The following is a 24,210-nucleotide window of genomic DNA, read 5'->3' as shown; positions in this document are numbered from 1 at the left end:
ATTCATCTCACAGAGATACAGCTTTCCCTTCAATAAGCCTTTTGCTAAGACTGTTCTTGTGGAATTTGCAAAGTGATATTTGGAAGCCCATAGTGGGGTATGGTGAACAAGGAAATATCTTCCGTTAAAAACCATAAAGAAGCTTTCTGAGAAACTGCTCCGTGTTCTGTTAATTCATCTCACAGAGTTACAGCTTGCCCCTCAAGAAGCCTTTCGCTAAGACTGTTCTTGTGGAATTTGCAAAGTGATATTTGGAAGCCCATAGAGGACTATGGTGAAAAAGGAAATATCTACCGTTAAAAACTGGAAAGAAGCTGTCTGAGAAACTGCATTGTTTTCTGCTAATTCATCACAGAGAGTTACAGCTTTCCCTTCAAGAAGCCTTTCGTTAAGACTGTTCTTGTGGAATTTGCAAAGTGATATTTTGAAGCCCATAGAGGGGTATGGTGAAAAAGGAAATATCTTCCGTTAAAAACTGGAGTGAAGCTCTCTGAGAAACTGCTTTGTGTTCTGTTAATGCATCTCACGGAGTTACAGCTTTCTCCTCAAGAAGCCTTTCGCTAAGTCTGTTCTGGTGGAATTTGAAAAGTGATATTTGGAAGCCCCTAGAGCGCTATAGTGAAAAGGGAAATATCTTCAGTTAAAAACTGGAAAGAAGCTTTCTGGGAAACTGCTTTGTGTTCTGCTAATTCATCTCACAGAGTTACAGCTTTCCCCTCTAGAAGCCTTTCGCTAAGACTGTTCTTGTGGAATTTGGAAAGTGATATTTAGAAGCCCATAGAGGGCTATTTTGAAAAAGGAAATATCTTCCCTTAAAAACTGGAAAGAAGCTTTCTGAGAACCTGCTTTGTGTTCTGTTAATTCATCTCACAGAGTTAGTGCTTTCCCCTCAATAGTCCTTTCGCTAAGACAGTTCTTGTGGAATTTTCACAGTGATATTTGGAAGCCCATAGAGGTGTATGGTGAAAAAGGAAATATCTTCCGTTCAAAACTGGAAAGAATCTTTCTGAGAAACTGCTCCGTGATCTGTTAATTCATCTCACAGTGTTACATCATTCCCTTCAAGAAGTCTTTCTCTAAGGCTGTTCTTGTGGAATTGGCATAGTTATATTTGGAAGCCCATAGAGGGCTATGGTGAAAAAGGAAATATCTGCCCTTAAAAAGTGGAAAGAAACTTTCAGAGAAACTGCTTTGGGTTCTGTTAATTTATCTCACAGACTTACAGCTTTCCACTCAAGAGTCCTTTCGCTAAGACTGTTCTTGTGGAATTTCGAAAGTGATATTTGGAAGCCCATAGAACGCTACACTGAAAAAGGAAATATCTTCATTTAAAAACTGAAAGGAAGCTTTCTGAGAAACTGCTTTCTGTTCTGCAAATTCATCTCATAGAGTTACAGTTTTCCCTTCAAGAAGCCTTTCAGTAAGACTGTTCTTGAGGAATTTGCAAAGTGATATTTGGAAGCCCAAAGAGGGCTATGGTGAAAAAGGAAATATCCTCCCTTAAAACTGGAAAGAAGCTTTCTGAGAAACTGCTTTGTGTTCTGTTAATACATCTCACAGAGTTACAGCTTTCCCCTCAAGAATCCTTTCGCTAAGACTGTTCTTTTGGAATTTGCAAAGCGATATTTGGAAGCCCAAAGAGTGCTATAGTGGAAAAGGAAATATCTTCAGATAAAAAACTGCATAGAAGCTTTCTGAGAAACTGCTTTGTGATCGACTAATTCATCTCTCAGAGTTACAGCTTTCCCTTCAGGAAGCCTTTCCCTAAGGCTGTTCTTGTGGAATTTGCAAAGTGATATTTGGAAGCCCATAGAGGGCTATGGTGAAAAAGGAAATATCTTCCATTAAAAACTGGAAAGAAGCTTTCTGAGAAACTGTTTTGTGTTCTGATAATTCATCTCACGGAGTTACAGCTTTCCTCTCAAGAAGATTTTCGCTAGGACTGTTCTTGTGGAATTTGGAAAGTGATATTTGGAAGCCCATAGAGGGTTACTTTGAAAAAGGAAATATCTTCAAATAAAATTGGAAAGAAGCTTTCTGAGAAACTGCTTGGTGTTCTGCTAATTCATCTCACAGAATTACACGTTTCCCTTCAAGAAGACTGTCGCTAAGACTGTTCTTGTGGAATTTGCAAAGTGATATTTGGAAGCCCATAGAGTGGTATGGTGAAAAAGGAAACATCTTCCGTTAAAAACTGGAAAGAATCTTTCTGAGAAACTGCTCCGTGTTCTGTTGATTCATCTCACAGAGTTACAGCTTTCCCCTCAAGAAGCCTTTCGCTAAGACTGTTCTTGTGGAATTTGCAAAGTGATATTTGGAAGCCCATAGAGGGCTTTGGTAAAAAAGGAAATATGTACCGTTAAAAACTGGAAAGAAGCGTTCTGAGTAACTGCTTTGTGTTCTGTTAATTCATCTCACAGAGTTACATCTTTCCCCTCAAGAAGTCTTTCTCTAAGGCCGTTCTTGAGGAATTCGCAAAGTGATATTTGGAAGCCCATAGAGGGCTATGGAGAAAAAGGAAATATCTGCCCTTAAATACTGGAAACAAGCCTTCTGAGAAACTGCTTTGAGTTCTGTTAATTTATCTCACAGAGTTACACCTTTCCCCTCAAGTGTCCTTTCGCTAAGACTGTTCTTGTGGAACTTTCTAAGTGATATTTAGAAGCCCATAGAACGCTATAGTGAAAAAGGAAACATCTTCAGTTAAAAACTGAAAAGAAGCTTTCTGAGAAACTGCTTTGTATTCTGCAAATTCATCTCATAGAGTTACAGTTGTCCCTTCAAGAAGCCTTTCGCTAAGACTGTTCTTGTGGAATTTGCAAAGTGATATTTGGAAGCCCATAGAAGGCTATGGAAAAAAAGGAAATATCTTCCGTTAAAAACTGGAAAGAAGCTTTCTGAGAAACTGCTTCGTGTTCTGTTAATTCGTCTCACACAGTTACATCTTTCTCTGCAAGAAGCCTTTCTCTAAGGCTGTTCTTGTGAAATTGGCAAAGTGATATTTGCAAGCCCGTAGAGGGCTGCGGTGAAAAAGGAAATATCTTCCCTTATAAACTGGAAAGAAGCTTTCTGAGAAACTGCTTAGGGTTCTGTTAATTTATCTTACAGAGTTACAGCTTTCCGCTCAAGAGTCCTTTCGCTAAGACTGTTCTTGTGGAATTTCGAAAGTGATATTTGGAAGCCCATAGAGCGCTACACTGAAAAAGGAAATATCTTCATTTAAAAACTGAAAAGAAGATTTCTGAGAAACTGCTTTGTGTTCTGCTAATTTATCTCATAGAGTTACAGTTTTCCCTTCAAGAAGCCTTTCGCTAATACTGTTCTTGTGGAATTTGCAAAGTGATATTTGGAAGCCCATAGAGGGATATGGTGCAAAACGAAATATCTTCAGTTAAAAACTTAAAAGAAGCTTTCTGAGAAACTGCTTTGTGTTCTGTTAATTCATCTCACGGAGTTACAGCTTTCCCCTCAAGAAGCTTATCGCTAAGACTGTTCTTGTGGAATTTGGAAAGTGATATTTGGAAGCCCATAGAGGGCTATTTTGAAAAAGGAAATATCTTCCGTAAAAAACTGGAAAGAAGCTTTCTGAGAAACCGCTCCGTGTTCTGTTAATTCATGTCACACAGTTACAGCATTCCCCTCAAGAGTCCTTTCGCCAAGACTGTTCTTGTGGAATTTGCAAAGTGATATTTGGAACCCCATAGAGCGCTATAGTGAAAAGGGAAATATCTTCAGTTAAAAACTGGAAAGAAGCTTTCTGTGAAACTGCTTTGTGTTCTGCTAATTCATCTCACAGATTTACAGGTTTCCCTTCAAGAAGCCTTTCACTAAGGCTCTTCTTGTGGAATTTGAAAGGTGATATTTGGAAACCCATAGAGGGCAATGGTGAAAAACTAAATATCTTCCCTTAAAAACTGGAAAGAACCTTTCTGAGAAACTGCTCTGTGTTCTGTTAATTCATCTCACAGAGTTACAGCTTTCACCTCTACAAGCCTTTCGCTAAGACTGTTCTTGTGGAATTTGGAAAGTGATATTTGGAAGCCCATAGCGGGCTATTTTGAAAAAGGAAATATCTTCCGGTAAAAACTGGAAAGGAACTTTCTGAGAAACTGCTTTGTGTTCTGTTAATTCATCTCACGGAGTTACAGCTTTCCCTTCAAGAAGCCTTTCGCTAAGACTGTTCTTGTGGAATTTGCAAAGTGATCTTTGGAAGCCCATAGAGGGCTCTGGTGAAAAAGGAAATATCTTCAGTTAAAAACTGGAAAGAAGCTTTCTGAGAAACTGTCTTGTGTTCTGTTAATTCATCTCACAGAGATACACTTTCCCTTCCAGAAGCCTTTCGCTATGTCTGTTCTTGTGGAATTTGGAAAGTGATATTTGGAAGCCCATAGACGGCTATTTTGAAGAAGGAAATATCTTCCGTTAAAAATTGGAATGAAGCTTTCTGAGAGTCTGCTTTGTGTTCTGTTACTTCATCTCACAGAGTTACAGCTTTCCCCTCAAGAAGCCTTTCGCTAAGGCTGTTCTTGTGGAATTTGCAAAGTGATATTTGGAAGCCAATAGAGGAGTAGGGTGAAAAACGAAATATCTTCCCTTAAAAACTGGAAAGAAGCTTTCTGAGAAACTGCTCCGTGTTCTGTTAATTCATCTCCCAGAGTTACAGCTTTTACCTCAAGAAGCCTTTCCCTCAAACTGTTCTTCTGGAATTTGCAAAGTGATATTTGGAAGCCCAAAGAATACTATAGTGAAAAAGGAAATATCTTCAGTTAAAAACTTCAAAGAAGCTTTCTTAGAAACTGCTTTGTGTTCTGCTAATTCATCTCACAGCGTTACAGTTTTCCCTTCAAGAAGCCTTTCGCTAAGGCTGTTCTTGTGGAATTTTCAAAGTGATATTTGGAAGCCCATAGAGGACTATTTTGAAAAAGGAAATATCTCCCGTTAAAAATTGGAAAGAACCTTTCTGAGAAACTGCTTTGAGTTCTGCTATTTCATCACACAGAGTTACAGCTTACCCTTCAAGAAGCCTTTCGCTAAGACTGTTCTTGTGGAATTTGCAAAGTGATATTTGGAAGCCCTTAGAGGACTATGGTGAAGAAGGAAATATCTTCCGAAAAAAACTGGAAAGAAGCTTTCTGAGAAACTGCTTTGAGTTCTGCTAATTCATCACACATAGTTACAGCTTTCCCTTCAAGAAGCCTTTCGCTAAGACTGTTCTTGTGGAATTTGCAAAGTTATATTTGGAAGCCCATAGAGGACTAGGGTGGAAACGGAAATATCTTACGTAAAAAACTGGAAGGAAGCTTTCTGAGAAACTGCTCCGTGTTCTGTTAAATCATCTCACGGAGTTACAGCTTCCCCCTCAAGAAGCCTTTCGCAGAGACTGTTCTTGTGTAATTTGCAAGGTGATATTTGGAAGCCCATAGAGGGCTATGGTGAAAAAGGGAATATCTTCAGTTAAAAACTGGAAAGAAGCATTCTGAGAAACTTCATTGTGTTGTGCTAATTCATCTCACAGAGTTACATGTTTCCCTTCAAGAAGCCTTTGGCTAAGGCTGTTCTTGTGGAATTTGCAAAGTGATATTTGGAAGCCCATAGATGGCTATGGTGAAAAAGGAAATATCTTCAGTTAAAAACTGGAAAGAAGCTTTCTGAGAAACTGCCTTCTGTTCTGTTAATTCATTTCACAGAGATACAGCTGTCCCTTCAATAAGCCTTTCTCTAAGACAGTTCTTGTGGAATTTGGAAAGTGATATTTGGAATCCCATAGAGGGCTATTTTGGAAAAGGAAATATCTTCCGTTAAAACTGGAATGAAGCTTTCTGAGAAACTGCTTTGTGATCTGTTAATTCATCTCACGGAGTTAGAGCTTTCCCCTCAAGAAGCCTTTAGCTAAGACTGTTCTTGTGGAATTTGCAAAGTGATATTTGGAAGCCCATAGAGTTCTACGGTGAAAAAGGAAATATCTTCCGTTAAAAACTTTAAAGAAGCTTTCCGAGAAACTGCTCCGTGTTCTGTTAATTCATCTCACAGAGTTACAGCATTCCCCTCAAGAGTCCTTTGGCAAAGACTGTTCTTGTGGAATTTGCAAAGTGATATTTGGAAGCCCATAGAGCGCTATAGTGAAAAGGGGAATATCTTCAGTTAAAAAGTGGAAAGAAGCTTTCTGAGAATCCTTTTTGTGTTCTGCTAATTCATCTCACAGAGTTACAGGTTTCCCTTCAACAAGCCTTTCGCTAAGGCTGTTCTTGCGGAATTTTCAAAGTGATATTTGGAAGCCCATAGAGGACAATGGTGAAAAAGGAAATATCTTCAGTTAAAAACTGGAAAGAAGCTTTCTGAGAAACTGCTTTGTGTTCTGTTAATTCAACTCACAGAGTAACGGCTTTCCCATCAAGAAGCTTTTCGCTAAGACTGTTCTTCTGGAATTTGGAAAGTGATATTTGGAAGCCCATAGAGGGCTATTTTGAAAAAGGAAATATCTTCCGTTAAAAACTGGAAAGGACCTTTCTGAGAAACTGCTTTGTGTTGTGTTAATTCATCTCACGGAGTTACAGCATTCCCCTCAAGAGTCCTTTGGCAAAGACTGTTCTTGTGGAATTTGCAAAGTGATATTTGGAAGCCCATAGAGCGCTATAGTGAAAAGGGGAATATCTTCAGTTAAAAAGTGGAAAGAAGCTTTCTGAGAATCCTTTTTGTGTTCTGCTAATTCATCTCACAGAGTTACATGTTTCCCTTCAACAAGCCTTTCGCTAAGGCTGTTCTTGCGGAATTTTCAAAGTGATATTTGGAAGCCCATAGAGGACAATGGTGAAAAAGGAAATATCTTCAGTTAAAAACTGGAAAGAAGCTTTCTGAGAAACTGCTTTGTGTTCTGTTAATTCAACTCACAGAGTAACGGCTTTCCCATCAAGAAACTTTTCACTAAGACTGTTCTTCTGGAATTTGGAAAGTGATATTTGGAAGCCCATAGAGGGCTATTTTGAAAAAGGAAATATCTTCCGTTAAAAACTGGAAAGGACCTTTCTGAGAAACTGCTTTGTGTTGTGTTAATTCATCTCACGGAGTTACAGCTTTCCCCTCAAGACTCCTTTCGCTAAGACTGTTCTTGTGGAATTTGGAAAGTGATATTTGGAAGCCCATAGAGCGCTATACTGAAAATGGAAATATCTTCATTTAAAAACTGAAAAGAAGCTTTCTGAGAAACAGCTTTTTGTTCTGCTAATTCATCTCATAGAGTTACAGTTTTCCCTTCAAGAAGCGTTTCGCTAAGACTGTTCTTGTGGAATTTGCAAAGTGAAATTTGGAAGCCTATAGAGGTTTATGGTGAAAAAGGAAATATCTTCCCTTAAAAACTGGAAAGAAGCTTTCTGAGAAACTGCTTTGTGTTCTGTTAATTCATCTCACAGAGTTGCAGCTTTCCCCTCATAGTCCTTTCGCTAAGACTGTTCGTGTGGAATTTGCAAAGTGATATTTGGAGCCCATAGAGCGCTATAGTGAAAAGGGAAATATCTTCAGTTAAAAACTGGAAAGAAGCTTTCTGAGAAACTGCTTAGTGTTCTGCTAATTCATCTCACAGAGTTACAGGATTCCCATCAAGAAGCCTTTCGCTAAGGCTGTTCTTGTGGAATTTGCAAAGTGATATTTGGAAGCCCATAGAGGGCTAGGGTGAAAAAGGAAATATCTTCAGTTAAAAACTGGAAAGAAGATTTCTGAGAAACTGCCTTGTGTTCTCTTTATTCATCTCACAGAGATAGAGCTTTCCCTTCAATACGCCTTTCGCTAAGACTGTTCTTGTGGAATTTGGAAAGTGATATTTGGAAGCCAATAGAGGGTTATTTTGGAAGAGGAAATATCTTCCGTTAAAAACTAGAATGAAGCTTTTTGAGAAACTGCTTTGTGATCTGTTAATACATCTCACGGAGTTACCGCTTTCCCCTCAAGAAGACTTTAACTAAGACTGTTCCTGTGGAATTTGCAAAGTGATATATGGAAGCCCATAGAGGGCTATGGTGAAAAAGGAAATATCTTCCGTTAAAAACTTTAAAGAAGCTTTCTGTGAAACTGTTTCGTGTTCTGTTAATTCATCTCACAGAGATACAGCTTTCCCTTCAAGAAGCCTTTCGCTAAGAGTGTTCTTGTGGAATTTGCAAAGTGATATTTGGAAGCCATAGAGGGGTATGGTGAGAAAGGAAATATCTTCCGTTAAAAACTGTAAAGAAGCTTTCTGAGAAACTGCTCCGTGTTCTGCTAATTCATCTCACGGAGTTACAGCATTCTCCTGAAGAAGTCTTTCGCTAATACTGTTCTTGTGGAATTTGCAAAGTGAGATTGGGAAGCCCACAGAGGGCTATGGTGAAAAAGGAAATATCTTCAGTTAAAAACTGGAAGGAAGCTTTCTGAGAAACTGCTTTGTGTTCTGTTAATTCATATCACGGAGTTACATCTTTCCCCTCAAGAAGCTTTTCGCTAAGACTGTTCTGTGGAATTTGGAAAGTGATATTTGGAAGCCCATAGAGGGTTATTATGAAAAAAGAAATATCTTCCCTTAAAATCTGGAAAGAAGCTTTCTGAGAAGCTGCTTTGTGTTCTGCTAATTCATCTCACAGATTTGCAGCTTTACCTTCAAGAAGCGTTTTGCTAAGACTGTTCTTGTGGAATTTGCAAAGAGATATTTGGAAGCCCAGAAAGGGCTATGGTGAAAAAGGAAATATCTTCAGTTAAAAACTGGAAAGAAGCTTTCTGAGAAACTGCTTTGTGTTCTTTAATTCACCTCACGGAGTTACAGCTTTCCCCACAAGAAGCTTTTCGTTAAGACTGTTCTTATGGAATTTGAAATTGATATATGGAAGCCCATAGAGGGCTATTTTGAAAAAGGAAATATCTTCCCTTAAAACTGGAAAGAAGCTTTCTGAGAAACTGCCTTGTGTTCTGCTAATTCATCTCACAGAGTTACAGCTTTCCCTTCAAGTAGCCTTTGGCTAAGACTGTTCTTGTGGAATTTGAAATGTGATGTTTGGAAGCCCATAGAGGGATATTTTGAAAAATGAAATATCTTCCGTTAAAAACTGGAAAGAAGCTTTCTGAGAAACTGCTTTGCGTTCCGTTAATTCATCTCACGGAGTTACAGCTTTCCCCTAAAGAGTCCTTTCGCAAAGACTGTTCTTGTGGAATTTGCAAAGTGATATTTGGAAGCCCATAGAGCGCTATAGTGAAAAGGGAAATATCTCAGTTAAAAACGGGAAAGAAGCTTTTTGAGAAACTGCTTTGTGTTCTACTAATTCATCTCACAGAGTTACAGCTTTCCCTTCAAGAAGCCTTTCGCTAAGGCTGCTTTTGCGGAATTTGCAAAGTGATGCTTGGAAGCCGGTAGAGGGCTATGGTGAAAAAGGAAATATCTACCGTTCAAAACTGGAAAGAAGCTTTCTGAGAAACTGTTTCGTGTTCTGGTAATTCATCTCACGGAGTTACAGCTTTTCACTGAAGAAGCCTTTCGCTAAGACTGTTCTTGTGGAATATGCAAAGTGATATTTGGAAGCCCTTCGAGGGCTATGGTGAAAAAACAAATATCTTCAGTTAAAAACTGGAAAGAAGCTTTCTGAGAAACTGCTTTGTGTTCTGCTAATTCATCTCTCGGAGTTACAGCTTTCCCTTCAAGAAGCCTTTCGCTAAGACTGTTCTTCTGGAATTTGCATAGTGACATTTGGAAGCCCATAGAGGGCTATTTTGAAAAAGGAAATAACTTCCGATAAAAAATGCAGTGAAGCTTTCTGAGAAACTGCTTTGTGTTCTGTTAATACATCTCACGGAGTTACAGCTTTCCCCTGAAGAAACCTTTCGCTAAGACTGTTCTTGTGGAATTTGCAAAGTGATATTTTGAAGCCCATTGAGGTGTATGGTGAAAAAGGAAATATCTTCAGTTAAAAACGATAAAGAAGCTTTCTGAGAAACTGCTCCGTGTTCTGTTAATTCATCTCAAAGAGTTACAGCTTGCCCCTCAAGAAGCCTTTCGCTAGGACGGTTCTTGTGGAATTTGCAATGTGATATATGGAAGCCCATAGAGGACTATGGTGAAAAAGGAAATATCTACCGTTAAAAACTGGAAAGAAGCTTTCCTAGAAACTGCTTTGTGTTCTGATCATTCATCTCACAGAGTTACAGCTTTCCCTTCAAGAAGCCTTTCGCTAAGACTGTTCTTGTGGAATTTTCAAAGTGATATTTGGCACCCATAGAGGGCTATCTTGAAAAAGGAAATATCTTCCGTTAAAAACGGGAAAGAAGCTTTCTGAGAAGCTGCTCCGTGTTCTGTTAATTCATCTCACAGAGTTACAGCGTTCTCTTGAAGAAACCTTTCGCTAAGACTGCTCTTGTGGAATTTGCAAAGTGATATTTGGAAGCCCATAGAGGGCTATGGTGAAAAGGGAAATATCTACAGTTAAAAACTGGAAAGAAGCTTTCTGAGAAACTGCTTTGTGTTCTGTTAATTCAAATCACGGAATTACATCTTTCCCCTCAAGAAGCTTTTCGCTAAGACTGTTCTGTGGAATTTGGAAAGTGATATTTGGAAGCCCATAGAGGGCTATTTTGAAAAAGGAAATATCTTCCCTTAAAAACTGGAAAGAAGCTTTCTGAGAAACTGCTTTGAGTTCTGCTAATTCATCTCACAGAGTTACAGGTTTACCTTCAAGAAGCCTTTCGCTAAGACTGTTATTGTGGAATTTGCAAAGTGATATTTGGAAGCCCCTAGGGGGGAATGGTGAAAAAGGAAATATCTTCCCTTAAAATCTGGGAAGAATCTTTCTGAGAAACTGCTTTGTGTTCTGTTATTTCATTTCACAGAGTTACAGCTTTCCCCTGAAGGGTCCTTTCGCTAAGACGGTTCTTGTGGAATTTGAAAAGTGATATTTGGAAGCCCATAGAGCGCAATAGTGAAAAGGGAAATATCTTCAGTTAAAAACTGGAAAGAAGCTTTCTGAGAAACTGCTTTGTGTTCTGCTAATTCATCTCACAGAGTTACAGGTTTCCCTTCAAGAAGCCTTTCGCTAAGTCTGTTCTTGTGGAATTTGCAAAGTGATATTTGGAAGCTCAGAGAGGGCTATGGTGAACAAGGAAATATCTTCAGTTAAAAACTGGAAAGAAGCTTTCTGAGAAACTCCCTGTGTTCTCTAATTCATCTCACAGAGATACAGCTTTCCTTTCAAAGAGCCTTTCGCTAAGACTGTTCTTGAGGAATTTCGAAGGTGATATTTGGAAGCCCATAGAGCGCTATAGTGAAAAAGGAAATATCTTCAGTTAAAAACTGGAAAGAAGCTTTCTGAGAAACTGCTCTGTGTTCTGCTAATTCATCTCCCAGAGTTACAGCTTTCCCTTCAAGAATCCTCTCGCTAAGGCTGTTCTTGTAGAAATTGCAAAGTGATATTTGGAAGCCCATAGAGAGCTATGGTGAAAAAGGAAATATCTTCCGTTCAAAACTGGAAAGAAGCTTTCTGAGAAACTTGTTTGTGTTCTGTTAATTCATTTCATAGAGATACAGCTTTCCCTTCCAGAAGCCTTTCGCTAAGACTGTTCTATGTGGAATTCGGAATGTGATATTTGGAAGCCCATAGAGGGCTATTTTGAAAAAGGAAATATCATCCGTTAAAAACTGGAATGAAGCTTTCTGAGAAACTGCTTTGTGTTCTGTTAATTCATGTCACGGAGTTACAGCTTTCCCCTGAAGAAGCCTTTCGCTAAGACTCTTCTTGTGGAATTTGAAAAGTGATATTTGGAAGCCCATAGTGGGCTATGGTGAAAAAGGAAGTATCTTCAGTAAAAAACTGGAAAGAAGCTTTCTGAGAAACTGCTTTGTGTTCTGCTAATTCATCTCACGGAGTTACAGTTTTCCCCTCAAGAAGCCTTTCGCTAAGATTGTTCTCGTGGAGTTTGCAAAGTGATATTTGGAAGCCCATAGAGGGCTATGGTGAAAAAGGAAATATCTACCGTTCAAAACTGGAAAGAAGCTTTCTGAGAAACTGTTTCGTGTTCTGGTAATTCATCTCACAGAGTTACAGCTTTTCACTGAAGAAGTCTTTCGCTAAGACTGTTCTTGTGGAATTTGGAAAGTGATATTTGGAAGCCCATAAAGGGCTATTTTGAAAAAGGAAATATCTTCCGTTAAAAACTGCAGTGAAGCTTTCCGAGAAACTGCTTTGTGTTCTGTTAATACATCTCACGGAGTTACAGCTTTCCCCTGAAGAAGCCTTTCGGTAAGACTGTTCTTGTGGAATTTGCACAGTGATATTTTGAAGCCCATAGAGGGGTATGGTGAAAAAGGAAATATCTTCCGTTAAAAACAGGAAAGAAGATTTCTGAGAAACTCTTTCGTGTTCTTTTAATTCATCTCACACAGTTATATCTTTCTCTTCAAGAAGCCTTTCTCTAAGGCCGTTCTTGTGAAATTGGCAAAGTGATATTTGGAAACCCGTAGAGGGCTATGGTGAAAAAGGAAATATCTTCCATTAAAAACTGGAAAAAAGCTTTCTGAGAAACTGCTTTGTGTTCTGTTAATATATCTCACAGAGTTACAGCTTTCCCCTCAAGAATCCTTTCGCTAAGACTGTTGTTTTGGAATTTGCAAAGTGATATTTGGAAGTCCAAATAGGGTTTTGGTGAAAAAGGAAATATCTTCCCTTAAAAACTGGAAAGAAGCTTTCTGAGAAAGTGCTTTGTGTTCTCTTAATTCATCTCACAGAGTTACAGCTTTCCCCTCAAGAGTCCTTTCACTAAGACTGTTCTTGTGGAATTTGCTAAGTGATACTTGGAGCCCATAGAGCGCTAATGTGAAAAGGGAAATATCTTCAGTTAAAAACTGGAAAGAAGCTTTCTGAGAAACTGCCTTGTGTTCTGTTAATTCATCTCACAGAGATACAGCTTTCCCTTCAATAAGCCTTTTGCTAAGACTGTTCTTGTGGAATTTGCAAAGTGATATTTGGAAGCCCATAGTGGGGTATGGTGAACAAGGAAATATCTTCCGTTAAAAACCATAAAGAAGCTTTCTGAGAAACTGCTCCGTGTTCTGTTAATTCATCTCACAGAGTTACAGCTTGCCCCTCAAGAAGCCTTTCGCTAAGACTGTTCTTGTGGAATTTGCAAAGTGATATTTGGAAGCCCATAGAGGACTATGGTGAAAAAGGAAATATCTACCGTTAAAAACTGGAAAGAAGCTGTCTGAGAAACTGCATTGTTTTCTGCTAATTCATCACAGAGAGTTACAGCTTTCCCTTCAAGAAGCCTTTCGTTAAGACTGTTCTTGTGGAATTTGCAAAGTGATATTTTGAAGCCCATAGAGGGGTATGGTGAAAAAGGAAATATCTTCCGTTAAAAACTGGAGTGAAGCTCTCTGAGAAACTGCTTTGTGTTCTGTTAATGCATCTCACGGAGTTACAGCTTTCTCCTCAAGAAGCCTTTCGCTAAGTCTGTTCTGGTGGAATTTGAAAAGTGATATTTGGAAGCCCCTAGAGCGCTATAGTGAAAAGGGAAATATCTTCAGTTAAAAACTGGAAAGAAGCTTTCTGGGAAACTGCTTTGTGTTCTGCTAATTCATCTCACAGAGTTACAGCTTTCCCCTCTAGAAGCCTTTCGCTAAGACTGTTCTTGTGGAATTTGGAAAGTGATATTTAGAAGCCCATAGAGGGCTATTTTGAAAAAGGAAATATCTTCCCTTAAAAACTGGAAAGAAGCTTTCTGAGAACCTGCTTTGTGTTCTGTTAATTCATCTCACAGAGTTAGTGCTTTCCCCTCAATAGTCCTTTCGCTAAGACAGTTCTTGTGGAATTTTCACAGTGATATTTGGAAGCCCATAGAGGTGTATGGTGAAAAAGGAAATATCTTCCGTTCAAAACTGGAAAGAATCTTTCTGAGAAACTGCTCCGTGATCTGTTAATTCATCTCACAGTGTTACATCATTCCCTTCAAGAAGTCTTTCTCTAAGGCTGTTCTTGTGGAATTGGCATAGTTATATTTGGAAGCCCATAGAGGGCTATGGTGAAAAAGGAAATATCTGCCCTTAAAAAGTGGAAAGAAACTTTCAGAGAAACTGCTTTGGGTTCTGTTAATTTATCTCACAGACTTACAGCTTTCCACTCAAGAGTCCTTTCGCTAAGACTGTTCTTGTGGAATTTCGAAAGTGATATTTGGAAGCCCATAGAACGCTACACTGAAAAAGGAAATATCTTCATTTAAAAACTGAAAGGAAGCTTTCTGAGAAACTGCTTTCTGTTCTGCAAATTCATCTCATAGAGTTACAGTTTTCCCTTCAAGAAGCCTTTCAGTAAGACTGTTCTTGAGGAATTTGCAAAGTGATATTTGGAAGCCCAAAGAGGGCTATGGTGAAAAAGGAAATATCCTCCCTTAAAACTGGAAAGAAGCTTTCTGAGAAACTGCTTTGTGTTCTGTTAATACATCTCACAGAGTTACAGCTTTCCCCTCAAGAATCCTTTCGCTAAGACTGTTCTTTTGGAATTTGCAAAGCGATATTTGGAAGCCCAAAGAGTGCTATAGTGGAAAAGGAAATATCTTCAGATAAAAAACTGCATAGAAGCTTTCTGAGAAACTGCTTTGTGATCGACTAATTCATCTCTCAGAGTTACAGCTTTCCCTTCAGGAAGCCTTTCCCTAAGGCTGTTCTTGTGGAATTTGCAAAGTGATATTTGGAAGCCCATAGAGGGCTATGGTGAAAAAGGAAATATCTTCCATTAAAAACTGGAAAGAAGCTTTCTGAGAAACTGTTTTGTGTTCTGATAATTCATCTCACGGAGTTACAGCTTTCCTCTCAAGAAGATTTTCGCTAGGACTGTTCTTGTGGAATTTGGAAAGTGATATTTGGAAGCCCATAGAGGGTTACTTTGAAAAAGGAAATATCTTCAAATAAAATTGGAAAGAAGCTTTCTGAGAAACTGCTTGGTGTTCTGCTAATTCATCTCACAGAATTACACGTTTCCCTTCAAGAAGACTGTCGCTAAGACTGTTCTTGTGGAATTTGCAAAGTGATATTTGGAAGCCCATAGAGTGGTATGGTGAAAAAGGAAACATCTTCCGTTAAAAACTGGAAAGAATCTTTCTGAGAAACTGCTCCGTGTTCTGTTGATTCATCTCACAGAGTTACAGCTTTCCCCTCAAGAAGCCTTTCGCTAAGACTGTTCTTGTGGAATTTGCAAAGTGATATTTGGAAGCCCATAGAGGGCTTTGGTAAAAAAGGAAATATGTACCGTTAAAAACTGGAAAGAAGCGTTCTGAGTAACTGCTTTGTGTTCTGTTAATTCATCTCACAGAGTTACATCTTTCCCCTCAAGAAGTCTTTCTCTAAGGCCGTTCTTGAGGAATTCGCAAAGTGATATTTGGAAGCCCATAGAGGGCTATGGAGAAAAAGGAAATATCTGCCCTTAAATACTGGAAACAAGCCTTCTGAGAAACTGCTTTGAGTTCTGTTAATTTATCTCACAGAGTTACACCTTTCCCCTCAAGTGTCCTTTCGCTAAGACTGTTCTTGTGGAACTTTCTAAGTGATATTTAGAAGCCCATAGAACGCTATAGTGAAAAAGGAAACATCTTCAGTTAAAAACTGAAAAGAAGCTTTCTGAGAAACTGCTTTGTATTCTGCAAATTCATCTCATAGAGTTACAGTTGTCCCTTCAAGAAGCCTTTCGCTAAGACTGTTCTTGTGGAATTTGCAAAGTGATATTTGGAAGCCCATAGAAGGCTATGGAAAAAAAGGAAATATCTTCCGTTAAAAACTGGAAAGAAGCTTTCTGAGAAACTGCTTCGTGTTCTGTTAATTCGTCTCACACAGTTACATCTTTCTCTGCAAGAAGCCTTTCTCTAAGGCTGTTCTTGTGAAATTGGCAAAGTGATATTTGCAAGCCCGTAGAGGGCTGCGGTGAAAAAGGAAATATCTTCCCTTATAAACTGGAAAGAAGCTTTCTGAGAAACTGCTTAGGGTTCTGTTAATTTATCTTACAGAGTTACAGCTTTCCGCTCAAGAGTCCTTTCGCTAAGACTGTTCTTGTGGAATTTCGAAAGTGATATTTGGAAGCCCATAGAGCGCTACACTGAAAAAGGAAATATCTTCATTTAAAAACTGAAAAGAAGATTTCTGAGAAACTGCTTTGTGTTCTGCTAATTTATCTCATAGAGTTACAGTTTTCCCTTCAAGAAGCCTTTCGCTAATACTGTTCTTGTGGAATTTGCAAAGTGATATTTGGAAGCCCATAGAGGGATATGGTGCAAAACGAAATATCTTCAGTTAAAAACTTAAAAGAAGCTTTCTGAGAAACTGCTTTGTGTTCTGTTAATTCATCTCACGGAGTTACAGCTTTCCCCTCAAGAAGCTTATCGCTAAGACTGTTCTTGTGGAATTTGGAAAGTGATATTTGGAAGCCCATAGAGGGCTATTTTGAAAAAGGAAATATCTTCCGTAAAAAACTGGAAAGAAGCTTTCTGAGAAACCGCTCCGTGTTCTGTTAATTCATGTCACACAGTTACAGCATTCCCCTCAAGAGTCCTTTCGCCAAGACTGTTCTTGTGGAATTTGCAAAGTGATATTTGGAACCCCATAGAGCGCTATAGTGAAAAGGGAAATATCTTCAGTTAAAAACTGGAAAGAAGCTTTCTGTGAAACTGCTTTGTGTTCTGCTAATTCATCTCACAGATTTACAGGTTTCCCTTCAAGAAGCCTTTCACTAAGGCTCTTCTTGTGGAATTTGAAAGGTGATATTTGGAAACCCATAGAGGGCAATGGTGAAAAACTAAATATCTTCCCTTAAAAACTGGAAAGAACCTTTCTGAGAAACTGCTCTGTGTTCTGTTAATTCATCTCACAGAGTTACAGCTTTCACCTCTACAAGCCTTTCGCTAAGACTGTTCTTGTGGAATTTGGAAAGTGATATTTGGAAGCCCATAGCGGGCTATTTTGAAAAAGGAAATATCTTCCGGTAAAAACTGGAAAGGAACTTTCTGAGAAACTGCTTTGTGTTCTGTTAATTCATCTCACGGAGTTACAGCTTTCCCTTCAAGAAGCCTTTCGCTAAGACTGTTCTTGTGGAATTTGCAAAGTGATCTTTGGAAGCCCATAGAGGGCTCTGGTGAAAAAGGAAATATCTTCAGTTAAAAACTGGAAAGAAGCTTTCTGAGAAACTGTCTTGTGTTCTGTTAATTCATCTCACAGAGATACACTTTCCCTTCCAGAAGCCTTTCGCTATGTCTGTTCTTGTGGAATTTGGAAAGTGATATTTGGAAGCCCATAGACGGCTATTTTGAAGAAGGAAATATCTTCCGTTAAAAATTGGAATGAAGCTTTCTGAGAGTCTGCTTTGTGTTCTGTTACTTCATCTCACAGAGTTACAGCTTTCCCCTCAAGAAGCCTTTCGCTAAGGCTGTTCTTGTGGAATTTGCAAAGTGATATTTGGAAGCCAATAGAGGAGTAGGGTGAAAAACGAAATATCTTCCCTTAAAAACTGGAAAGAAGCTTTCTGAGAAACTGCTCCGTGTTCTGTTAATTCATCTCCCAGAGTTACAGCTTTTACCTCAAGAAGCCTTTCCCTCAAACTGTTCTTCTGGAATTTGCAAAGTGATATTTGGAAGCCCAAAGAATACTATAGTGAAAAAGGAAATATCTTCAGTTAAAAACTTCAAAGAAGCTTTCTTAGAAACTGCTTTGTGTTCTGCTAATTCATCTCACAGCGTTACAGTTTTCCCTTCAAGAAGCCTTTCGCTAAGGCTGTTCTTGTGGAATTTTCAAAGTGATATTTGGAAGCCCATAGAGGACTATTTTGAAAAAGGAAATATCTCCCGTTAAAAATTGGAAAGAACCTTTCTGAGAAACTGCTTTGAGTTCTGCTATTTCATCACACAGAGTTACAGCTTACCCTTCAAGAAGCCTTTCGCTAAGACTGTTCTTGTGGAATTTGCAAAGTGATATTTGGAAGCCCTTAGAGGACTATGGTGAAGAAGGAAATATCTTCCGAAAAAAACTGGAAAGAAGCTTTCTGAGAAACTGCTTTGAGTTCTGCTAATTCATCACACATAGTTACAGCTTTCCCTTCAAGAAGCCTTTCGCTAAGACTGTTCTTGTGGAATTTGCAAAGTTATATTTGGAAGCCCATAGAGGACTAGGGTGGAAACGGAAATATCTTACGTAAAAAACTGGAAGGAAGCTTTCTGAGAAACTGCTCCGTGTTCTGTTAAATCATCTCACGGAGTTACAGCTTCCCCCTCAAGAAGCCTTTCGCAGAGACTGTTCTTGTGTAATTTGCAAGGTGATATTTGGAAGCCCATAGAGGGCTATGGTGAAAAAGGGAATATCTTCAGTTAAAAACTGGAAAGAAGCATTCTGAGAAACTTCATTGTGTTGTGCTAATTCATCTCACAGAGTTACATGTTTCCCTTCAAGAAGCCTTTGGCTAAGGCTGTTCTTGTGGAATTTGCAAAGTGATATTTGGAAGCCCATAGATGGCTATGGTGAAAAAGGAAATATCTTCAGTTAAAAACTGGAAAGAAGCTTTCTGAGAAACTGCCTTCTGTTCTGTTAATTCATTTCACAGAGATACAGCTGTCCCTTCAATAAGCCTTTCTCTAAGACAGTTCTTGTGGAATTTGGAAAGTGATATTTGGAATCCCATAGAGGGCTATTTTGGAAAAGGAAATATCTTCCGTTAAAACTGGAATGAAGCTTTCTGAGAAACTGCTTTGTGATCTGTTAATTCATCTCACGGAGTTAGAGCTTTCCCCTCAAGAAGCCTTTAGCTAAGACTGTTCTTGTGGAATTTGCAAAGTGATATTTGGAAGCCCATAGAGTTCTACGGTGAAAAAGGAAATATCTTCCGTTAAAAACTTTAAAGAAGCTTTCCGAGAAACTGCTCCGTGTTCTGTTAATTCATCTCACAGAGTTACAGCATTCCCCTCAAGAGTCCTTTGGCAAAGACTGTTCTTGTGGAATTTGCAAAGTGATATTTGGAAGCCCATAGAGCGCTATAGTGAAAAGGGGAATATCTTCAGTTAAAAAGTGGAAAGAAGCTTTCTGAGAATCCTTTTTGTGTTCTGCTAATTCATCTCACAGAGTTACAGGTTTCCCTTCAACAAGCCTTTCGCTAAGGCTGTTCTTGCGGAATTTTCAAAGTGATATTTGGAAGCCCATAGAGGACAATGGTGAAAAAGGAAATATCTTCAGTTAAAAACTGGAAAGAAGCTTTCTGAGAAACTGCTTTGTGTTCTGTTAATTCAACTCACAGAGTAACGGCTTTCCCATCAAGAAGCTTTTCGCTAAGACTGTTCTTCTGGAATTTGGAAAGTGATATTTGGAAGCCCATAGAGGGCTATTTTGAAAAAGGAAATATCTTCCGTTAAAAACTGGAAAGGACCTTTCTGAGAAACTGCTTTGTGTTGTGTTAATTCATCTCACGGAGTTACAGCATTCCCCTCAAGAGTCCTTTGGCAAAGACTGTTCTTGTGGAATTTGCAAAGTGATATTTGGAAGCCCATAGAGCGCTATAGTGAAAAGGGGAATATCTTCAGTTAAAAAGTGGAAAGAAGCTTTCTGAGAATCCTTTTTGTGTTCTGCTAATTCATCTCACAGAGTTACATGTTTCCCTTCAACAAGCCTTTCGCTAAGGCTGTTCTTGCGGAATTTTCAAAGTGATATTTGGAAGCCCATAGAGGACAATGGTGAAAAAGGAAATATCTTCAGTTAAAAACTGGAAAGAAGCTTTCTGAGAAACTGCTTTGTGTTCTGTTAATTCAACTCACAGAGTAACGGCTTTCCCATCAAGAAACTTTTCACTAAGACTGTTCTTCTGGAATTTGGAAAGTGATATTTGGAAGCCCATAGAGGGCTATTTTGAAAAAGGAAATATCTTCCGTTAAAAACTGGAAAGGACCTTTCTGAGAAACTGCTTTGTGTTGTGTTAATTCATCTCACGGAGTTACAGCTTTCCCCTCAAGACTCCTTTCGCTAAGACTGTTCTTGTGGAATTTGGAAAGTGATATTTGGAAGCCCATAGAGCGCTATACTGAAAATGGAAATATCTTCATTTAAAAACTGAAAAGAAGCTTTCTGAGAAACAGCTTTTTGTTCTGCTAATTCATCTCATAGAGTTACAGTTTTCCCTTCAAGAAGCGTTTCGCTAAGACTGTTCTTGTGGAATTTGCAAAGTGAAATTTGGAAGCCTATAGAGGTTTATGGTGAAAAAGGAAATATCTTCCCTTAAAAACTGGAAAGAAGCTTTCTGAGAAACTGCTTTGTGTTCTGTTAATTCATCTCACAGAGTTGCAGCTTTCCCCTCATAGTCCTTTCGCTAAGACTGTTCGTGTGGAATTTGCAAAGTGATATTTGGAGCCCATAGAGCGCTATAGTGAAAAGGGAAATATCTTCAGTTAAAAACTGGAAAGAAGCTTTCTGAGAAACTGCTTAGTGTTCTGCTAATTCATCTCACAGAGTTACAGGATTCCCATCAAGAAGCCTTTCGCTAAGGCTGTTCTTGTGGAATTTGCAAAGTGATATTTGGAAGCCCATAGAGGGCTAGGGTGAAAAAGGAAATATCTTCAGTTAAAAACTGGAAAGAAGATTTCTGAGAAACTGCCTTGTGTTCTCTTTATTCATCTCACAGAGATAGAGCTTTCCCTTCAATACGCCTTTCGCTAAGACTGTTCTTGTGGAATTTGGAAAGTGATATTTGGAAGCCAATAGAGGGTTATTTTGGAAGAGGAAATATCTTCCGTTAAAAACTAGAATGAAGCTTTTTGAGAAACTGCTTTGTGATCTGTTAATACATCTCACGGAGTTACCGCTTTCCCCTCAAGAAGACTTTAACTAAGACTGTTCCTGTGGAATTTGCAAAGTGATATATGGAAGCCCATAGAGGGCTATGGTGAAAAAGGAAATATCTTCCGTTAAAAACTTTAAAGAAGCTTTCTGTGAAACTGTTTCGTGTTCTGTTAATTCATCTCACAGAGATACAGCTTTCCCTTCAAGAAGCCTTTCGCTAAGAGTGTTCTTGTGGAATTTGCAAAGTGATATTTGGAAGCCATAGAGGGGTATGGTGAGAAAGGAAATATCTTCCGTTAAAAACTGTAAAGAAGCTTTCTGAGAAACTGCTCCGTGTTCTGCTAATTCATCTCACGGAGTTACAGCATTCTCCTGAAGAAGTCTTTCGCTAATACTGTTCTTGTGGAATTTGCAAAGTGAGATTGGGAAGCCCACAGAGGGCTATGGTGAAAAAGGAAATATCTTCAGTTAAAAACTGGAAGGAAGCTTTCTGAGAAACTGCTTTGTGTTCTGTTAATTCATATCACGGAGTTACATCTTTCCCCTCAAGAAGCTTTTCGCTAAGACTGTTCTGTGGAATTTGGAAAGTGATATTTGGAAGCCCATAGAGGGTTATTATGAAAAAAGAAATATCTTCCCTTAAAATCTGGAAAGAAGCTTTCTGAGAAGCTGCTTTGTGTTCTGCTAATTCATCTCACAGATTTGCAGCTTTACCTTCAAGAAGCGTTTTGCTAAGACTGTTCTTGTGGAATTTGCAAAGAGATATTTGGAAGCCCAGAAAGGGCTATGGTGAAAAAGGAAATATCTTCAGTTAAAAACTGGAAAGAAGCTTTCTGAGAAACTGCTTTGTGTTCTTTAATTCACCTCACGGAGTTACAGCTTTCCCCACAAGAAGCTTTTCGTTAAGACTGTTCTTATGGAATTTGAAATTGATATATGGAAGCCCATAGAGGGCTATTTTGAAAAAGGAAATATCTTCCCTTAAAACTGGAAAGAAGCTTTCTGAGAAACTGCCTTGTGTTCTGCTAATTCATCTCACAGAGTTACAGCTTTCCCTTCAAGTAGCCTTTGGCTAAGACTGTTCTTGTGGAATTTGAAATGTGATGTTTGGAAGCCCATAGAGGGATATTTTGAAAAATGAAATATCTTCCGTTAAAAACTGGAAAGAAGCTTTCTGAGAAACTGCTTTGCGTTCCGTTAATTCATCTCACGGAGTTACAGCTTTCCCCTAAAGAGTCCTTTCGCAAAGACTGTTCTTGTGGAATTTGCAAAGTGATATTTGGAAGCCCATAGAGCGCTATAGTGAAAAGGGAAATATCTCAGTTAAAAACGGGAAAGAAGCTTTTTGAGAAACTGCTTTGTGTTCTACTAATTCATCTCACAGAGTTACAGCTTTCCCTTCAAGAAGCCTTTCGCTAAGGCTGCTTTTGCGGAATTTGCAAAGTGATGCTTGGAAGCCGGTAGAGGGCTATGGTGAAAAAGGAAATATCTACCGTTCAAAACTGGAAAGAAGCTTTCTGAGAAACTGTTTCGTGTTCTGGTAATTCATCTCACGGAGTTACAGCTTTTCACTGAAGAAGCCTTTCGCTAAGACTGTTCTTGTGGAATATGCAAAGTGATATTTGGAAGCCCTTCGAGGGCTATGGTGAAAAAACAAATATCTTCAGTTAAAAACTGGAAAGAAGCTTTCTGAGAAACTGCTTTGTGTTCTGCTAATTCATCTCTCGGAGTTACAGCTTTCCCTTCAAGAAGCCTTTCGCTAAGACTGTTCTTCTGGAATTTGCATAGTGACATTTGGAAGCCCATAGAGGGCTATTTTGAAAAAGGAAATAACTTCCGATAAAAAATGCAGTGAAGCTTTCTGAGAAACTGCTTTGTGTTCTGTTAATACATCTCACGGAGTTACAGCTTTCCCCTGAAGAAACCTTTCGCTAAGACTGTTCTTGTGGAATTTGCAAAGTGATATTTTGAAGCCCATTGAGGTGTATGGTGAAAAAGGAAATATCTTCAGTTAAAAACGATAAAGAAGCTTTCTGAGAAACTGCTCCGTGTTCTGTTAATTCATCTCAAAGAGTTACAGCTTGCCCCTCAAGAAGCCTTTCGCTAGGACGGTTCTTGTGGAATTTGCAATGTGATATATGGAAGCCCATAGAGGACTATGGTGAAAAAGGAAATATCTACCGTTAAAAACTGGAAAGAAGCTTTCCTAGAAACTGCTTTGTGTTCTGATCATTCATCTCACAGAGTTACAGCTTTCCCTTCAAGAAGCCTTTCGCTAAGACTGTTCTTGTGGAATTTTCAAAGTGATATTTGGCACCCATAGAGGGCTATCTTGAAAAAGGAAATATCTTCCGTTAAAAACGGGAAAGAAGCTTTCTGAGAAGCTGCTCCGTGTTCTGTTAATTCATCTCACAGAGTTACAGCGTTCTCTTGAAGAAACCTTTCGCTAAGACTGCTCTTGTGGAATTTGCAAAGTGATATTTGGAAGCCCATAGAGGGCTATGGTGAAAAGGGAAATATCTACAGTTAAAAACTGGAAAGAAGCTTTCTGAGAAACTGCTTTGTGTTCTGTTAATTCAAATCACGGAATTACATCTTTCCCCTCAAGAAGCTTTTCGCTAAGACTGTTCTGTGGAATTTGGAAAGTGATATTTGGAAGCCCATAGAGGGCTATTTTGAAAAAGGAAATATCTTCCCTTAAAAACTGGAAAGAAGCTTTCTGAGAAACTGCTTTGAGTTCTGCTAATTCATCTCACAGAGTTACAGGTTTACCTTCAAGAAGCCTTTCGCTAAGACTGTTATTGTGGAATTTGCAAAGTGATATTTGGAAGCCCCTAGGGGGGAATGGTGAAAAAGGAAATATCTTCCCTTAAAATCTGGGAAGAATCTTTCTGAGAAACTGCTTTGTGTTCTGTTATTTCATTTCACAGAGTTACAGCTTTCCCCTGAAGGGTCCTTTCGCTAAGACGGTTCTTGTGGAATTTGAAAAGTGATATTTGGAAGCCCATAGAGCGCAATAGTGAAAAGGGAAATATCTTCAGTTAAAAACTGGAAAGAAGCTTTCTGAGAAACTGCTTTGTGTTCTGCTAATTCATCTCACAGAGTTACAGGTTTCCCTTCAAGAAGCCTTTCGCTAAGGCTGTTCCTGTGGAATTTGCAAAGTGATATTTGGAAGCTCAGAGAGGGCTATGGTGAACAAGGAAATATCTTCAGTTAAAAACTGGAAAGAAGCTTTCTGAGAAACTCCCTGTGTTCTCTAATTCATCTCACAAAGATACAGCTTTCCTTTCAAAGAGCCTTTCGCTAAGACTGTTCTTGAGGAATTTCGAAGGTGATATTTGGAAGCCCATAGAGCGCTATAGTGAAAAAGGAAATATCTTCAGTTAAAAACTGGAAAGAAGCTTTCTGAGAAACTGCTC

This window comes from Chlorocebus sabaeus, chromosome 3 (assembly GCF_047675955.1).
Source record: "Chlorocebus sabaeus isolate Y175 chromosome 3, mChlSab1.0.hap1, whole genome shotgun sequence".
Lineage (NCBI taxonomy): Eukaryota > Metazoa > Chordata > Mammalia > Primates > Cercopithecidae > Chlorocebus > Chlorocebus sabaeus.
The sequence above is the reverse complement of the archived record's forward strand: the minus strand, read 5'-3'. Positions refer to the sequence as shown.